This window comes from Podarcis bocagei (genome assembly GCF_964188305.1).
Source record: "Podarcis bocagei genome assembly, chromosome: Z".
NCBI classification, from domain to species: Eukaryota; Metazoa; Chordata; class Lepidosauria; order Squamata; family Lacertidae; genus Podarcis; species Podarcis bocagei.
This window is the reverse complement of record NC_138140.1, coordinates 11,524,997-11,544,116: the sequence shown is the minus strand read 5'-3', so window position 1 is coordinate 11,544,116 and position 19,120 is coordinate 11,524,997. Positions and strand designations below refer to the sequence as shown.

General features: G+C 45.0%; 1 long non-coding RNA gene across 1 annotated transcript; it reads left to right on the top strand.

Annotated features, from left to right (window-relative positions):
• Nucleotides 1-352: 352 nt before the first annotated feature.
• Nucleotides 353-19,119, top strand: LOC308579367. The gene is made up of 5 exons (XR_014004450.1): nucleotides 353-622; nucleotides 3,954-4,103; nucleotides 5,337-5,500; nucleotides 10,074-10,139; nucleotides 18,164-19,119. It is a non-coding gene; the product is annotated as an uncharacterized lncRNA (long non-coding RNA).
• Nucleotide 19,120: the final 1 nt, after the last annotated feature.

Sequence of the window (19,120 nt, the reverse complement as noted above, 5' to 3'; positions counted from 1 at the left end):
TGACCTGGGGCCACACACTAAAGCGCATGCGGGGCCCCCTGAACCCAATGCTGAGGATCTTTTCCATGGATCCTCCAGAGTCTAGGCCAATACCTGATGAAGAACCCCTGGAACTGTCAGAGGAGGTGGTGGGGCTGCCCCTCGAAAGTGTTGACACCCAAAGCAATGGCACAGCATGCATCTAGGCACCCAGCATCATCAGTCTACTTGCGAGTAAGCAATCCTTGATGCTCCTTCACTGCCAGCAGCTATGGTTTGGGTGTGGTTTAGGAAGCAAAAGTATTGTGAGTTTGTGGTGTTAGTCTGCAAGGGTTAAAAATCTAAAGGAGGACTCCGTAGTTGAATTAGTCAGGCGAGTGTCCTATTACCAGCCAAGTACAGTGGGTTCTTAGTGTAACAAAGGAAGTTGCTCTGTGCCAGAGGGCAAGTGGATGGGACCTCACCTGGCTGCCATGTGAGAAAGAGAAAAGCAAAGTAGAATGTTGTGAACTGGGCTAGAAGCAGGCAGAATCCAGAAAGTGCAAGCCATGCTTAATTTCTGCTGGAATTCAAGGCGGTTACTATGGGAGAAGCAAGACCTTCTGAGGTGTTAATACTACGAGCCCCTCCACCATAGGCTCAGGTTGCATGTAAATTTGTGTAAATAAACAATATAGCCTAAAGACACCACAGCCTCCACTGTCCCATATTCCAGGGAAATTAACCCTGGAATCTGGAATATTACTGCTCAGAGATTGGGGTGGCATGTGGCAGTATTTAAGGCCTCCCTCCTGAGCTTTCCTGTGGCTGGAGATAAGGCAGGCCCTTGGTTCCTAGTGGTTGATGCTAGACTTCCAGCTGACTTGAGTTGCCTGAATTCCCTGCCTGAGCCTTGAACCGTTGACTCACTTTGTCCTTGGATCATGTTTGGACCTAGAATGATTCTCTGTGGTTGATCTGAGGTTACCTGGACTGGGGCAGCAACTGCAATTGTAAACACTTGCCTTATAAATGAATTGCCAGCCAGCACAACCCCACTCATTTCTACACAGAAGTGGGACTTACTCTTTAGAAAGCACACTACAGATGGCAGCCTTAATTACAAGTTATACCAAACCGCATTAAGAGGTAGAAGATACTGCAGTCTATCCAGTGGCATCGGGATCATCAAACAAACTCTAACTGGGAGGTCCACACCCCCACCCCCTTGCCCCCATTCCCTCTATTTACTTCATGAACTTGCTGGTGCCTGTCAGTTGTTGATGCATCTAACATCACATGGTATTTAAGCCCATAATTTTTAAATATTTTTTATAACTAGCATTATTTTTATCACCAGTGTTGTTATTGCTAAGCCAGGTGTGCACCTGCTGAGAATCCATGCCAGGTAATGTCAGGTCAGGTCTAGTCCAGCATCCTTCATGTTAAACTGTGGAACTCTCTCCCACAGGAGACAGTGGTGGCAACCAACCTGGGTCACTCTAAAAGAGGTTTGGACAAATTCATGGGGGAAGACAAGGCTATGTTCTGCCTCCACAGCAGGAGGCGGCAATGCTTCTGAATCCCAGTTACTGGAACCTGCAGGAATCATAGAAGTGTAGAGCTCTGAGGATCATCTAGTCGAACCCCCTGCAATGCAAGGGTGTTCTTGTTCTGGGATCCTGTTTGCAAGTTTTCCACAGGCATCTGGTTGGCCACTGTGAGCACTGGTTGCTGGACTAGATGGGCAACTGGCCTGATCCAGCAGGCTCTTCTGATGTTCTTACCCTGGCTTGTATTCAGTGTTTGTCTAATAATAATAATAATAATAATAATAATAATAATAATAATAATAATAATAATAATTTTTAATAATAATAAATAAATTTTATTTATACCCCGCCCTCCCCAGCCAAGACCGGGCTCAAGGGAGCTAACACCAGATATAAAACAATTGATTGAAATACAACATTAAAATGCAGCCTCATTTCAGCAGAAACTCAAAAACTTTTTTGGGGATGAAAACGTCAAATCTTCACCAAGGCCAACTATCCAGACTGGTCCTACGTGGGCCAGAAAAAAGCCAGGGAAGTCCCCAAATAGGAGTTCCATCACAGAAGGAAAAAAGAAAGAGGGGGAGGGGATCAAGTTAATACCAAGCCAAAAGCCAGGCGGAACAACTCTGTCTTACAGGCCCTGCAGAAAGAAATCAGATCATGCAGGGTCTCATGAGGCAGAGCGTTCTACCAGACCGGAGCCAGAGTTGAAAAGGCCCTGGATCTGGTTGAGCAGACTCACTGAAATTAATAGCTATGACTAATGTCAGTCCATTATTTTAAATGTGCCTATTCTGAGTATAATTTAGTTGAATACAACCTCCTGTTTCACTCGGTCCGTTGGTACAAACAGAGATCAATGTCAATAGCCTTCAATAATAAACAAAATAGTCAAGAATTGGGTATACCTCCCATAATATGCAATGTTGGCCACCAACCTGGATGGCTTTAAAAGGGGATTATACAACTCCATACCACTAGCCACAAGGATGACTGTGTTCTACCTCCACTGTCAAAGGAATAATGTCTCTGAATAAGAATTGCTAGAAATTATAAGTGAGGAGAGGGATGCGGGTGGCACTGTGGTGTAAACCACTGAGCCTTGGGCTTGCCGATTGGAAGGTTGGCGGTTCGAATCCCCGCAATGGGGTAAGCTCCCGTTGTTCGGTCCCAGCTCCTGCCAACCTTGCAGTTCAAAAGCACGTCAAAGTGCAAGTAGATAAATAGGTACCACTCCAGCGGGAAGGTAAACGGCGTTTCCGTGCCCTGCTCTGGTTTCACCAGAAGCAGCTTAGTCATGCTGGCCACATTACCCAGAAAAACTGTCTGTGGGCAAATGTCGGGTCCCTCGGCCAGTAAAGCGAGATGAGCACCGCAACCCCAGAGCCGTTCGCCACTGGACTTAACAGTCAGGGGTCCTTTACCTTTTTTTTATAAGTGAGGAGAGCAGCTGTGTTGCCCTCAGGCCTTGCTTGTGGGCTTCCCATAGGCATCTGGTTGGCCCCTGGGAGCACAGGAAGCTGGACTAGCTGGGCAGCTTGCATGCTCCATTAAGGCTCTTCAGATGTTCTTCAGCATCCCTAGTCAAAAAGAACTCAGCACCATGGAAGGGCATAGAAGGGAAATGGCATCTGATATGGACACAGAAGGTCCCAGGTTCAATCCTCAGCATCTCCAAGCAGGGCTGAGAGAGACTCCCTGCCTTAAACCCGACTCCCATTCAGTGAAGGCAATACTGAGCTACACGGACCAAAGGTCCAACACAGTGTAAGGCAGTTTCCAATATTCAGACTGCTGCAACCTACATTAACATACAGTGGTACCTCTGGATACAAACAGGATCCGTTTTGGAGCCCCGTTCGCATCCTGAAGCGAACGCAACCCACATTCGCGAGTTTGCGCATGCGTGGGTCACGATTCACCACTTCCACACATGCGCATGACGTCATTTTGACTGTCTGCGCATGCGTGAGCAGCAAAACGCAGAAGTAACGTGTTCTGTTACTTCCGGGTCGCTGCGGAGCACAACCCGAAAGCGCTCAACCTGAAGCATATTTAACCCGAGGTATGACTGTACTTACCTACCTACCTAATTATAATGTGTCTGCCACCATCCGGCAGTTCAAACCATGCTCAAGGGGACTTACAACATGAAAAAATACATAACTACAGCAAAAACAAAAGTAATTATAAACAAAAAATAAAACATTAAAACATTCACAACTAAACCTATGCTAGAGAAACCCAGCCTGAGAGTCCCAGTCAACAGAGGGCAAAAAAAGAGAAAATGTGTTGTTCAAATTTAACATTACATAATTGATTAATTTTTGAGTCCTGGGTTCTTTCTTCCTCTGCTTCCCATGAGTGATGGAAATAGCAGAAGAAAATAGAACTGGATATCCTTGAGTTTCTATGGTAACACACTCCTCTTGCAAACAGGGTACAGCATCCTGTTCTCAGAGAGGCTGGCCAGAGGCCTGAGGGAAACCAGGAAACAGGACTCAAGAAACAAGAGCACCTTCACCTCCTGCAATTTCCAGAAACTAGTACTCAGAAGCATCACTGCCTCTCACCAATATATGTAGAAAGGTAAAGGGACCCCTGACCATCAGGTCCAGTCGTGACCGACTCTGGGGTTGCGGCGCTCATCTCGCTTTATTGGCCGAGGGAGCCGACGTACAGCTTCCGGGTCATGTGGCCAGCATGACTAAGCCGCTTCTGGCGAACCAGAGCAGCACACAGAAATGCCGTTTACCTTCCCACCGGAGCGGTACCTATTTATCTACTTGCACTTTGATGTGCTTTCGAACTGCTAGGTTGGCAGGAGCAGGGACCAAGCAACGGGAACTCACCCCATCGTGGGGATTCGAACTGCCAACCTTCTGATGAGCGAGTCCTAGGCTCTGTGGTTTAACCCACAGCGCCACCCGCGTCCCTTCACCAATATATGTAAAACACCCTTAAATATCAGAAACACTTGAAGAAAGAATGAAAATCATTAATGGGGGGGGTCCCTTTATTTTTCCCTGTGTGAGAGAGAGAATATGCAATAGGTTAGATAACATTCATCAACAAATGAAGTCACCAAAATAATGAAGAAGAAATAAAAATGAAGAAACCAGAAATAATTGTACAGGGGTACATCTGCCAGTCAGTGTAGAAACTACTGAGCCAGATGTCCCAGTGGATAGTGCAGTGGCAGAGTATCTGCCCAGGTTCCAGGTTCAATCCTCAGAATCTGAAGGTAGGGCTGGGAGAAACATCTGCCTGAAGAGCTGTTGCCTGGCAGTGTAGACAATACTGAGCCAGATGGCCTGATTCAGTATAACACTGGTTCCCTACATCCCTTGCTGTTTGCCCCCCCCCCCCATGGCTCAGGTGCATGGCTCGTAACTACTAGAAGCCGTGCATTCACTGTTGTGGGCCCAAGCCTGTGGAACTCTCTGTCACATGAGATTAGACAAGCACTCCTTCCTGGACTTCAGGTGCATGGCAAAGGCATTTTAAGGTAGTGATTTGTTTTATGATGCCTTTTTGTTGTTTAGATTCTCTGTGGGATTTATTTTTACGTACAGCACTTAGAAATGCTAATGATTCAGTTTATATAAATGCCAGAAAGAAAGAAAGAGGCACGGGCATCCCAACAGCAGAGAAACTATCAGGAAATCTCATGCCTTGTTTTGGGCAGTCTGCAGTTACCTCAGACACCATCTCCTGATCCCATGGAAAGCCTTGCAACCAAGGCGTGGCCCATTACCCCTGTGAAGGAGCCTTATCCAACTAAGTGGCAAACCTGTCTTAATTGTAAGATTTGCCTTTCAGATTTCTGTAGAGAGAGCCGCCTGGTCTAACCGGAAAAGTAGCTGGCTGGGGCGCTTAACAGCAGACCCAAGCGTTGCCTCCAACAGACTCCCCGTCTCTTGCTTTACAATACGCCCATCAGCCGTGGAGAGCCAGGCGCCACAGGGTGCGTCCAAGTGCACCAGGTAACAAGGGTTGTTGTTGGGGTTTATTTGGTTTTTTAAAAAAGCTCTTTATCAGCCATCTTTAGCATTTGCATAGAGAGGAGGTGCAAGATCAGAGTAGCAACTCCAGCAGCAACAGAGGAGGTGGAGGAAGAGAACACCCAAGTGGTGCTTGTTGTATTCACTGTCATGCTGCCAGTTCACACACTTGGAGACAATCAAGTATCTTCCCAAGGGGGATGACTAACTTTGTGAAAGTTATCATAGGAGTCAATCCAGTGTGTGATGCAGGAGGGGGCATATCCAGGGGAAGACACCTGACTGGGACCCCTGGAGAGCCACTGCCAGTCAATGCAAACCAAAGGAGTGTTCACACATGGCATTTAAGAAGTGTGCAATCTGTGCACACAGCTAGCTGAGCTATACTGCATTGCAGGAGGTTGTACTAGATTACCTTTGGGGTTCCCTCCCAACTCTACAACGCTGTGATTCTGCATTAGTTATTGTTCAATGGATGCATACAATATGAACACAGCCGTGGAGCAGTGCAAATCAATAAGTGTGCACGCTTTTACAGTGGTACCTCTGGTTGCAAACGGGATCTGTTCTGGAGCCCCGTTTCCAACCTGAACGGAATGTAACCCGCGTCTGTGCACGCGCAGGTCATGATTCACCGCTTCTTCGCTGTGCGTGAGGTCATTTTGCGTGTCTGCGCATGCATGAAACCCGGAAGTAACCCTTTCCGGTACTTCCAGGTCGCCGCGGGACGCAACCTGAAAAGATGTAACCCACAGCATTCACAACTTGAGGTATGACTGTATATGTGCAGAGACAGATGGACTAGATGGACCATTGGTCTGCTCCCGCAGGCTGCTATTGTGTCCATAAGTGTGGCAAAACTCACCCACCATCCTTGACTTTAGGCAGACCATACACAAACACCCTTCCTGGAAATGAGAGTGTTGCACTCACAGAAAAAGGTTATATAAGGGTGGAGAAGCCATACCTCTTCAGATGCTGTTGGACTCCAACTCTCATCAGGCGCGGACACCATGGCCAATGGGAAGAGGCCAAAGGAGTTCTAGTCAAACAACATCTGGAGGGCCACAGGTTTCTCAATGCCGGTTGATACATTGCAAATCATGACCCATCCCAAACCTTTGAGAATTGGGTAGGCAGCAGATTTCCATTAAAAAATTACAATGGGATCTAATTAGTCAGAGAGTGGGGAGAAGCCTACATGCATCCTCCTGTTCCTTGAACATTTCCCAGGAGCTCACAAGCACAGGCCATAAAAACAATGTAGTGACATTTCCCCATGGCAAACATTCCCGGATGACACCATGATAGCAAGCAGAAGAACAATTTAAGAGTCTGAAATACAAATTGAATAGATTAAGTCACTGTGTAAGCACATTTGTAAGATGCTATCTCAGGTCTGTAAATAGAAACCAGCCCTTAATCGCCAAAACAGATTCCCTGCTTTTGGCACCGTGCTGTAATAAACATTGTTTTTGCATAAATGTTGTCAGTGACACTAACTTACTATGGAGAGTTGAGTGAGCAGAAATGGATGGACTCAATTTGTATTTAGGGACGTATGTCAGTAGAGCATGAGACTCTTAATCTCAGGGTTTTGGGTTTGAGCCTCACAAAGGGCACATGATTCCTGCATTGCAGAGGGTTGGACTAGATTACCCTCACAGTCCCTTCCAACTAATTTACACACACACACACACACACACACACACACACACACACACTTGTGTGTTTGTGTGAAGGATCAATTGAACACCCTGGTTCCACTATTGCCAACTTATTCACCCACTCTTGCTCCTGTGCCTTGAACCATGACTTGATTGATGTATGGTGATAAATGCTAGCTACTCATTGGTGCAGGGCATTCTACTACTGCAAGGCATAATTACAGGAGCTGGCTGAAAACTTGACAACCCTAGGTACAGGGATTCATTTATACTTTTGTGCATTGGCTTCTGGTCTGTTTGCCACCACAGTCGAAAGAAAACTAGTGCAGCCTTAAACATTGTTTAAAATAAATAAAATGCACCTCCTAGAGCATGGGTGAGGAACCTGTAGCCATCCAGATGCTACAGGAGTGCAGCTCCCATTAGCCCTGACCACTGGGCTTGCTGGGCTTGGGGCCAGGAGTGGCCCAAGCTATTTTGGCACCTGAGGTGAACCACAAAAGGGTGTCCCCTCCCCCCTCTCCTGTGCCAGAGATGAAGAGGGGAGTGAAGATCTATATCAGGAACAAGCAGGGCTTTTTTCCAGCCAGAACTCACCAGAGCTCAATTCCAGGACATTTCAGGTGAGCACCATTGCCATTATAAGAGAACATAGTGAGTTCCAGCACCTCTTTCTCTAGAAAAATAGCACTGGGAACAAGGGCGGGAAATAAAGATCAACATCTATGAATCAAGATCTATGAATATTAATGGCCATGACTAAGGCCCATAGCTGTCAACTTTCCCCTTTTTTTAAGGGGAAATCCTATTTAGAATAAAGTAATTTCCCTTTAAAAAAGGGGAAATGTTGACAGCTATGCTAAGGCCACATTCACACCATACATTTAAAGCGCTATGATACCAGTTTAAGCATACATGACTTCCCAAAAGAATTCTGGGAGCTGTAGTTTGTAAGGGGTACTGAGAGTTGTTGGGAGGTGCCTGTCCCCCTCACAGAGCTACAGTTCTCAAAATTCCCTGTGAAGAGGGATTGATTGCTTAACAAATCTAGGAATTATAGCTGTGTAAGGGGAATGGGACTTTCCTAAAAACTCTCAGCACCCCTTACAAACTACAGCTCCCAGAATTCTTTGGGGGAAGTCATGTCTGCTTAAAGTGGTATCTCAGCACTTTAAAAATATGGTGTGAATGTGGCCTAACTTGGTTCATTCACCTCACAAGCTCGACTCCCAAGTAAAAAATTGTTGGATGCAACCCAGATCTGCAAACACAAGGATTTTGAAAGGGCCAAACTGTTTTCAAATTCATTGCAAAACGAGTCCCTTCCTAAAACCTAGTCTTTATGAAATAAAAATGGAAAAACACGCTATTATTTAAAAGACTCGCTTCTGCTTCCAAATAAATTATGAGTCTGGAATTAGGTGAGGCAGGGAGGGAGAACTGGAAACAAAAGTCCGGGCAACGTTTGGTAAAGGCCGAGACCATCCCAGATTGAGTTACTGACGGAATTACAGCTGACACTAAGAACTGTTTGAGATGACTTGAGGAGGGGGGGGGCAATGGTAGACAATGGTTTGTATTATTTAGTGGGATAAAGGTGACATTTCGGGGAATGTGGAAGACTAAGGAAGGCAGAGCCTCCTTGTCTGCCCCCTCAGATCCAAACATCAGTTGCTCTTGTACTCAAAGCCAGCAGGGATCCGGGAGGGAAAGACAAGCCGCTGTAATCAGTTTAAGCTTCCAGACAAGCTGGCCCCCAGGTTCTGTTTATGCACTTTCCACCTCGCCAGAGACCTCTTGATTTATCCAGGAGATGAACACTGCCTTCTCTCTCCCTTCTCTCACCACTCTCTTACGAAACCTCCCAAATAAGATTAAAGAGGGCTTCCTTTTCAATGAATCACAACTTTAAAACATACACACAAGTCCTCATCAGAATGTGCCACCCTGCTTTCTGTAAGCAAAATCCACGTGATGCAGAACAGCGGTGAGGAACCTCCAGCCCAGGAGCCAAATTGAGCCCTTCAGACCTCCATGCATCACCCTTAGAACTCTGCCCAGACCACTTCTCCTTTCCCCAGACCACATGTGCATTTGTTAGGCTTGCCATTCATCAGGAAAATTCCTGACATGTCCTGGCTTTCGGGTGCAAAAATGGTGTCATGGGGAAATCCAGCAGTAAAATCACTATCTTTGGGTTAGGTTTTCCTAAAAAAGCTCAACAACTTTGTAGGTGTCAGGAATTTTACTTTATGAAACATGGCAACCCTAGCATTTGTTGCTGTACCCACCAGTGACATGCAGTCCTCAGAAGGTTTCCCAGAAGAGGATGCGGCCCATGAGCTGAAAAACCTTCCCCAAGTGAATTCTAGTCCATTTGCATTTAAAGGTTAATCTATTAAATTTGCACTTTCCAAAATAATAGGAGAAGCAAAGCTATTTTGTAGTGCAGTGTTCCAGCTAACCAGGGTTTATGAAAAATGTGTCTGCTAGGGTAAAGTGTGCATAAAAATGAATATATTCATGAAAATAGCATACAAAAAATGCATTCTATTAAGGGGGGGAATTGCTTGCAAAAATGCACATATTAGTCTAAACATCATACAGAAATGTATTCATTAGAAATTTGCACTGAAATGCTGGTTCATCTTATAGAGATTTAAAACAAAAATAAATCACAATTTGTGGCAGAAATGTGGAGAACTGAACAAGAATAAACAAGAAACTGAGAGAACCAAAACTGACAGATCCTTCCATCTCTAATCCAGAGGGTAGGGCCTGATTTAACAGGTTTGAATTATGTGAAAGGGGATCTCAACATTTGGAAGACCTCCCTGGTGGTCCATCAGTGGAACAGACATATGGTAATGGACTCTTTTCCTTTCCAGGTTTTTAAGATCGATGACCACCTAGCAGGGATGTCGCAGCAGCTGATTCCATGTATTGGCCTTGGGGTAAGACTGGATGATTTTTGAGATCCTCACCAAAGCTTTGATTCTATTAAATGGCCCCCACAAAATAGCATATCCTCCAACATTTGAATAATGAAAAAAATAGCAGCAATGTAAAATGCCCCTGTTTTGATCATGAGAATCACACTCTGAATGTCATTATTAAACATTGCTGAAAGGTATAGTCTGTCTACTAATGTTGCATTCATTTGTTCTGCCATAGCCCCCTGCTCTGCTGTGGGGACAAGCAAGACAATACATGACATGCATGATCAGATTTCACAGGTCTTTTTTAAATGGGGAAAGGCTGGAGAAACAGGCATGGGAAAGATTTGTGGTAGCTTCCTTCCTGGACTGTACATGGGATGTGGGGACTGGTTTTTTTGTTTTGTTTTTAAAGACAATGGGGTGGAGTGTGGGAGAAGAAACCCCTCTTGTACACCATGGTGTGTGTGGAGGGGTACCGGTACTTTCATTAGGGCCATGGTGCTGGAGGGAATAATTTTTTAATACCCCTTTTTGCTTGCTATGTATCCTGATGAATATAAGAACATACAAAGAGCCTTGTTGGATTGGGTCAATGGCCCATCTAGTCCAGCATCCTGTTCTCACAGTGACCACCTTGATGCCTCTATTGGGAAGTCCACAAGCAGGACTTGAGTGCAACAGCACTCTGCTCACCTGCAGTTTCCAGCAACTAATATTCAGGGACTTCCTGCCCCAAGCATATTTTAAACAAAAGATTGTGCATTTCAATTATTGTTTAGTGTGGCCCTTTATAGGCTTATCTTCCATGTATTTGTCCAATCCTCTTTTAAAACCATCCAAGTTGATGGCTTTAGCTGTTTCATGTGAGAGGCAGGCAGCCCAGAAGTGACATTGATGGCTTTGGTGTGTGGAATGGCAGGCTGTTATGTGCACAAGACAATACCTTGCATACGCATCTGTATATGCATCTGTGCACAAGACATTGTGTGTCTAGGGACCCTCAGGAGTTTCTCTCTCTTTCTTATAAACACTGCAGCTCATGGTCATCTAAAGAAGCTGAGTGTTGGAAGAATCAGGATAGATAAAAGAAAATGTTTTTCACTCAGCACATGGTAAATCTGTGCAACTTTCTCCTGCAGCACGCAGTGATAACCACCAACTTGGATGGCTTTAAAAGAGGGTTGGACAAAGGCATGGAGAAAGACAAAGCTATCAATAGCTACTAGCCATAATGGCTATGCTCTGCCTCCATAGTCAGAGGCAGCAGTGTATCGCAGGAGCATGCTGGTCAGTAATCACACAGTTTAAAGTTGGAGTTAACTCTTTATTAGTGAAAACATGATCCCCACAGACTTGGTTGAGTGTCAGGCCTAATGAACAGAGCAGTTCATTCCCAATGGTCTTACTCCATGAAAATCAGTTTCCAGGACTGTTTATTAAATGGGTAAAATCAATTTACACATTAAAGACAGCACAGATAATTGTTAATGGAGAATTGACTAAAACCTGTGAGATACAAAAGAGGACAAGGCAAGGGTGTCCATTGTTCCCATTACTTTTCATTCTGGTCTTGGAAGTTTTGCTTAGAGATATTAGACAAAATGAATTATAACAATGAAGATAAAAAAACTAATATGACACCAAAAGATCAGAAGGTTTTGGAGAAAACAGGGTTTCACAATGAAAAAAAATGAAATACTTGGGTATTACTATGATAAATATGAACTGCTCGTTGTTTCAAAATAATTATGTTATGAAAGGGGCTGAAACTTAAAAAGATACGTAAAGATGAGAGACATTAAAACTGTCATTATTAGGTAGAATTTCAGTGATAAAGATGAATGTTTTTTCCCCAGAATGATGTTTTTATTTCAAACATTACCTATTTTGACTAATGACTTACCATTTAAACAATGGCAAAAAGATTTATCTAAGTTTCTATGGCAAGGAGAAAAACCTCAAGTCAAAATGAAAATATTTCAAGATGCGAAGGAAAGGGAAGAACTGGGTTTACCTGACCTGAAATAGTACTTTGCGGACTGTTGTTTAGTGTTGGTGAAGGAATGGGTGACCCTGAGAACTAGAAGATCATGATTTAAGATTTGGATGGCATGGATATTTGTGGTATGGTAAGATCAAAGCTAATGTAGATTTCAAAACCATTTTGTTAGATATACCATATTGAGAATTAGGAATAGATATAAATCTAGGTTATATGCAAAGATACCTTATGGATTTCAACATAAGAAGCATTTCGTAGAAAACATAAGAAGCATTTCGTAGAAAACATAAGAAGCATTTCGTAGAAAACATAAGAAGCATTTCGTAGAAAACATGCACTCCACTATTAGAATGAAGTTAGGGAGACGGTAAAATTAAAACAAAGGAACAAGGGAAGGTTATAGTCTTCAATTGTTTTTTCCCACTTACAACTAACAGAGAGATTTAAGTTGGAGAAAAAGACATTTGGTATAGAACAAAAAAGACAGATTTTTAAATTAAGTTGTGTACAGATAATGAACATGTTATTGAGAAAATTTCAACAAAACAAGTTAAATGGGCAAAAATGGGTATGATAAACAGATGGAACAGTGGGAACATATGTTGACTAAAGGGTTAAAATACACATTTTATTACGAAATGATGTATCAATGGGACTTAACTCCTGATAAGTTATTTAGAATGTATAAAAATGTTCCAAATACTTGCTGGAAGTGTCAAGAACATGAAAGGACATTTTTTCATGCTTGGTGGACGTGTAAAAAAGCTAAACAATATTGGAAACACTGATACAGGAGATTTTTAAGGTCAATTTTCAACTAAAGCCGGAACTCTTCCTGTTGGGACTTACGGTATACAATTAGAAAAGGACTATGGAACTTTATTTCAAAATATATGCACAAAGATAGAAGGATTATAGCCTCCAGTGGAGGAATGGTTGTTAGAATTACTGGACTTAGTTGAGATGGCGAAATTGATGTGGTTAATCAGAGAAAAATCATTGTCAACATTTACTAAAGATTAGAAACTTCTTATAGACTTTGTGCATGAAAAAGAAAATGAACTTATGTGGGTTTGAGGATTGAAGATAATGCTGGTTTATAGAATGGAGATTTATTGTTATCTTAGAGTGAATGTGTTGAATAATTCTCTATAAAGCTGACAAATGAATAATTGGAAGGTCTCTTTTTCTTTCTTTTTCCTTCTCTCTCTTTTTGCTCTGTGTTTTTATTTAGATTAATTTTTTATAAAATTCATAAAAATATATCCAATATTAATTATTGTATTTTTTCCCCAAATTTCAATAAAATTTATTCAGAAAAAAATTAACAAAAATCAGTTGCCAAGAAAGACCCTGTCTCCTCACAGCCATCTAAAGCCCCTTCTCTCCAGGGCTTTCCCCAAGCAATCAGAGACTACACCTGCATGCAGCCAACTTCTCCTCTGCACTTTTCACGCTTCTTCTGGTTCTGGGAGACAAGGGGAGAGGGGAGCTTGTCGCAGCAGGAGGGGGAGATGCCTGTGACTCTTCACCAGCCTGACTCACTTCTACCTCTTGGCCTCCCTCCTCCCACTCTCCTGCTTCAGTTTCTGGCTCTGATTCTGGACTTATCTCTGCCACAGATTCTCCCAGCTTACTAAGCCCTGTTACCTCTTCAGCTTCTGACATCTCATCTTCCTAGTCTTCTCCCTATGGACGATTTATCGTTGTCCCACTACTACTCCTTGAGCTCTGAGCCTTCCTCCCTTGTGGTTCCCTGGCTTGCTCCTCCCTCTGCATCAAACCACTCTATGACACAGTGCTTCTGAATCCCAGTTGCTGGAAACAACAGGAGGAGAGAGGGCTTTGTGCTCAGCTCTTGCTTGCAGGTTTCCCACAAAAGGCATCTTGTTGGCCACCGGGAGCAGGATGCTGGACTAGATGGGGCCATTGCTTGATGAAGCAGGGCTGTTCTTATGAATCACAGTCCTGAGGGGCAGAAATGCTACCAACTCAAGTTAGAAACATTTTTCAAAAGTCATTCCTAAGCAGTGATTTAGCAGCAGCAGCAGCTATCAAAATACATAGGTGGTCTACAAAGGGACAGCTGCAATGTATAGGGCAGCAAGATATTCCATGGCCCTTTCTTTGAGAGTCCAAAGGGCTGAGGTTTGCAGTCAGCAGTCTGTAATTTTATAAAGAAGCTTGTTCAAAGTACTTTTGGTTATTTTCCTTCACCTTCTTATTTTGATGGGGTGGTGGTCCCCAAAGCACACCCCATTTTGTCCTGTAATTGATTTTCATTAGAGCTCTCCTTTTACTGTCAGCACCTAATTATCAACCCATAATTGACCCCACCTTGCTATAAAAGCTAATGGCAAGCTCTGATTCCACCTCACAGCTCTTTCGAACTTTGGCTTGTCCAGTTACCAGCTGTTCTCAGTGGCAGATTCCAAAGAGGCAGGCTGACTCCTGAGACAAATTGGCAAGGTTTCCAAGGATGAGTTGCTGTTGGAAAAACAAACAGGGGCAGAGATTATGGTCTGGAATTAGCAAAATGACAGTTTTACAAAGGTGAGATCTCCTCCTGTCCAAGACATCCCCTCCCACAAAGAAATGCATAAGGGACATTTCGCTGCTTTAGAGAGATACAAGTGTCTTTGAGACAGAGGTCCACTGGCAGGAGAAGCTAACGAGAAATATACTTTGCCCTTCTGTGCTACTCAGTCCCCATGTTTGTTTTTCCTGGGGCCGCCACTGCTGGTGGAAAGGAAGGGGAGCAAAAGGGAAGGAGCAAATGAAATAGTTAAGAAGGGAAGGGAAGGGAGGAAGAGCAAAAATAAAAGGGATGGAAGGAAAAGGGGGGGAAAGGAAAGGGGAATGGGAGAAAGGAGGTAGGGAGGGTAAAGAAAAGGGGAAGGAAGGAATGAAGTGAGAAAGAAAGAAAGAAAGAAAGAAAGAAAGAAAGAAAGAAAGAAAGAAAGAAAGAAGGAAACAAATTCTTTATATATGGAACTGTTTGCAGCACAATTGTGAGCACATCTTACTCATCTAGAGAAGCGACGTTGAGCAAAGCCAGCAGAGAGACACGCTCCACCTAAGTACCACTGTCAATATTAAATTTATCACAGGAGACCCTTGAAATGGCTCCATTCCAGGGATGAGGTGAATTAGCTTTGCTTGGGAAAGCAGCTATTTTCCTAATAAATCTATCAGGTGCAGGTAGTAAAATGTTCTTAGCCGTGTCCGATGTGTCTCCTGCCTGTAATTAGCTATTAAAACATTACCAGCCTTGTGCTGTGTTAGCGGGTGAGGTTTATTGCATTGTGGATAGGGATGCAGGAGGAACAATTCCCTCCATGCCCTTCCTGGAAATGCTTCTCGACAAGCAAACTGCTACTTTGGGCTATTTCCAGCAGCAGGGGCAGGGGGTTGTGCCTCCTTATAAAATGGGACTCAGCTCGGTATCTCTTAACATGGAAGCATGCAAGGATTTCCAACAAACTGGCCCTCAGTTAAATGTACTGGAAGCAATTGGGGGGGGGGCGTGGATGATCCCATAGAACAGGGCTGGGGAACCTTTTTCAGCCCAAGAGCAAGATGCCCTTCTGGGCAACATTCTACAGGCCAGAGGTTAAACTGGGCAGAGCAACAAATGTGAGTTTTACCTTTTGTACAGTAGGCTAGTTTCTACTAGACACTTGCACCCCTCTCTGTCCTTCTTCCAGACCAGCATGATCACATCTGATGGATATATTCCAGCCAGGCAACAACACTCAAAGAGGGTACAAAGCTAGACCTCTAAGGGGACCTGGCTTAGGAGAGAGGGTGTGGCTGATAAGAGGTATGGGAAGTGCGAATTGCTGAATATAGGGCCTTGGAGGGCTGAATTACCCCACCCCAGGCCAGAGGTTTCCCACTTCTGCTGCAGAATGAGGTGGACTAGAAGAACATGGGCATGCAACTCCCTCTGCCCATACCCTGTTAAGTCCCAGGAGGCACCATATAAGGAAAGAAGGGCCCGTTCATTCTCACTAAGGCCACCTTTGCACCATACATTTAAAATGTTATGACACCACTTTAAACAGAATTCTGGGTGCTGTAGTAGTAGTAGTAGTAGTAGTAGTAGTAGTAGTAATAGTAATTTATTTATACCCCGCCCATCTGGCTGGGCTTCTCCAGCCACCCTGGGCGGCTTCCAACAAAATGTTAAACTACAGTAATGCATCAAACATTAAAAGCTTCCCTAAACAGGGCTGCCTTCAGATGTCTTCTAAAAGTCTGGTAGTTGTTGTTCTCTTTGACATCTGGTGGGAGGGCGTTCCACAGGGCAGGGGCCACTACCGAGAAGGCTCTCTGCCTGGTTCCCTGTAACTTGGCTTCTCGCAATGAGGGAACTGCCAGAAGGCCCTCGGTGCTGGACCTCTGAGTCCGGGATGGATGATGAGGGGTAGAGACGCTCCTTCAGGTATACTTGACAGAGGCCGTTTAGAGCTTTAAAGGTCAGCACCAACACTTTGAATTGTGCTCGGAAATGTACTGGGAGCCAGTGTAGGTCTTTCAAGACCAGTGTTTTGTGGTCTCGGTGGCTGCTCCCAGTCACCAGTCTAGCTGCCGCATTCTGGATTAGTTGTAGTTTCCGGGTCACCTTCAAAGGTAGCCCCACATAGAGTGCATTGCAGTAGTCCAAGCGAGAGATAACCAGAGCATGCACCACTCTGGTGAGGCAGTCTGTGGGCAGGTAGGGTCTCAGCCTGCATACCAGGTGGAGCTGGTAAACAGCTGCCCTGGACACAGAACTGACCTGCATCTCCATGGACAGCTGTGAGTCCAAAATGACTCCCAGGCTGTGCACCTGGTTCTTCAGGGGCACAGTTACCTCACTGAGGACCAGGGAGTCCTCCATACCCGCCTGCCTCCTGTCCCCCCAAAAGAGTACTTCTGTCTTGTCAGGATTCAACCTCAATCTGTTAGCCGCCATCCATCCTCCAACCTCCTTTGTTAAGGCTGCAGAGAGTTGTTAGAAGACCTCATTTCTACCTGGCCTTGTGCCAAGTCATGCTGTTGCTTCATCTCTGGCTGCAGTTCTCCAAGAAGGAAAGAGAGGCCATTCCCAACCCTCCCACTTCCCTATGGTCCTGTAACTTGGTATGTTACAGATTGGACCTGGAACCTTCCCGTGATGCTCTCCTTCTGAACTGTGGCCTTTCCTAGCCAGAAGGCAAGGCAAGGGCGCTACTGAGGGCTGCCCAAAGCCCTTTCCCAGTGGTGGAGTGGAAGGCAGGGACACCAACAGTAGGTGGCACCAGAGTCAATGGCAGGCAGAGCTGACTCATCGTAGTTTTGTCCCCATCCTCCTCCCTGCTGAGTTGCCATATGTCCAGATTTCCCTGAATATTTCACCTGGACACTGCTGCTGACAGCAGTTTTCCTGATATGTCCGGGAAATTCCGGACGTATGGCAATTCCTATGGCCTATTGGCACCACTTCCCCAGCTACATCAGGAATGCTTTTCTGTGACCAGGGAGGGACCAAGGTTGCTGAATTTTGTCAAGCAAACATTGGTGGCTGCATTTGGAGGTTCCATGAGGACTCCAAAGAACTGGCTTGGGCCACAACTGCACCTGACATATAAAGCACTCTTAGACCACTTAAATCATTCATGACTTCCCCTTCAAGGACTGCTGGGAACTGTAGTTTGTTAAGGGTGCCGACAGTTAAGAGTCGCCCTATTCCCCTCACAGAGCTACTATTCCCAGGATGGTTTAACAATAAATCCTTCCCACGAGACTCTGGAAACTGTAGCTCTGTGAGGGAATAGGGGTCTCCTAAAGATTCTCAGCACCCTGAATGAACTATAGTTCCCAGAATTCTTTGGGGGAAAGCTATGACTGTTTAAAGAGGCATCATAGTGCATTAAATGTGTGGCCTTACTTCTTTCTTTTACAGTCCTAGTTTCTGCCCCACTTTGCCACCAGCAACTCAAATCCCTTTTTGCTTTGATTTCTTCCTACACTTTCCTCTCCTCCCCTCTTTCCTCCTCTCCTCTGTTCACAGGCAAGAACCGTATGGACAGACAGCAGGAAAGGATCCCTGCTACCGCCTGGGAGCCGTAGGAGACCTTTCTTCATGTCTTCTGTTTGCCAGTATTTTGACATTGTTAAGTTAAAACAAGCTCGCTCCGCACTTGAGGCCAGGCCTGAAACATTCTCCTTTGATCTGAAGGTCACCGCAGCCATTCTGCCAGCCTCCTAACCCTGCTGGGCTGCCCTGTGGTTTTACTTTCAAACTGTACAGCGAGAGCTGGGGGGAGCCCAGGCAGAATCCGTCCAGACAAGGAAACCCAAGAGCAGCAAGGAGCGGCCTTAATTGCCACCGCCAAGGATTCGAGTGTGGGAAACACCTCTTGGAGCGAGGGGCGGGGAAGCCTTTCCAGCCTGAGGTCCACATTCCTTTCGGAACAACCTTCTGGGGAATGCATGTTAGCAGTGGGTGGGACCAGAAACAAAAGTGGGTGGAGCAACAGATGCGAATTTGACCCTTTTTTACAGTAGGCAAAGCTCTCTCTATTCTCCATCTATGAAAGGAACAAGCATAATCGGCATTTAAAGTCACATTTCAGCCAATCAAGGACGGTGCAAAGTAGGGCTTAGAGCAGGGGTCAGCAAGCTTTTTCAGCAGGGGGCTGGTCCACTGTCCTTCAGACCTTGTGTGGGGGCTGGACTATTTGTTTTTTTGGGGGGGTGAACGAATTCCTTTGCTCCACAAATAATCCAGAGGTGCATTTTAAATCAAAGCACACATTCTACTCATGTAAAAACACACTGATTCCTGGACCGTCCACGGCCAGATTGAGAAGGCGATTGGGCCTGATCCGGCCCCCGGGCCTTCGGTTGCCTACCCATGGCTTAGAGAGAGGGCTTATGGCCTGGGCAGAGTGCAGAGGGCGAGATAGAAAGGTATTGTGGGTCACATTTAGGGTTCCCCATTCTCCAACACTAGAGCTTGTGGACA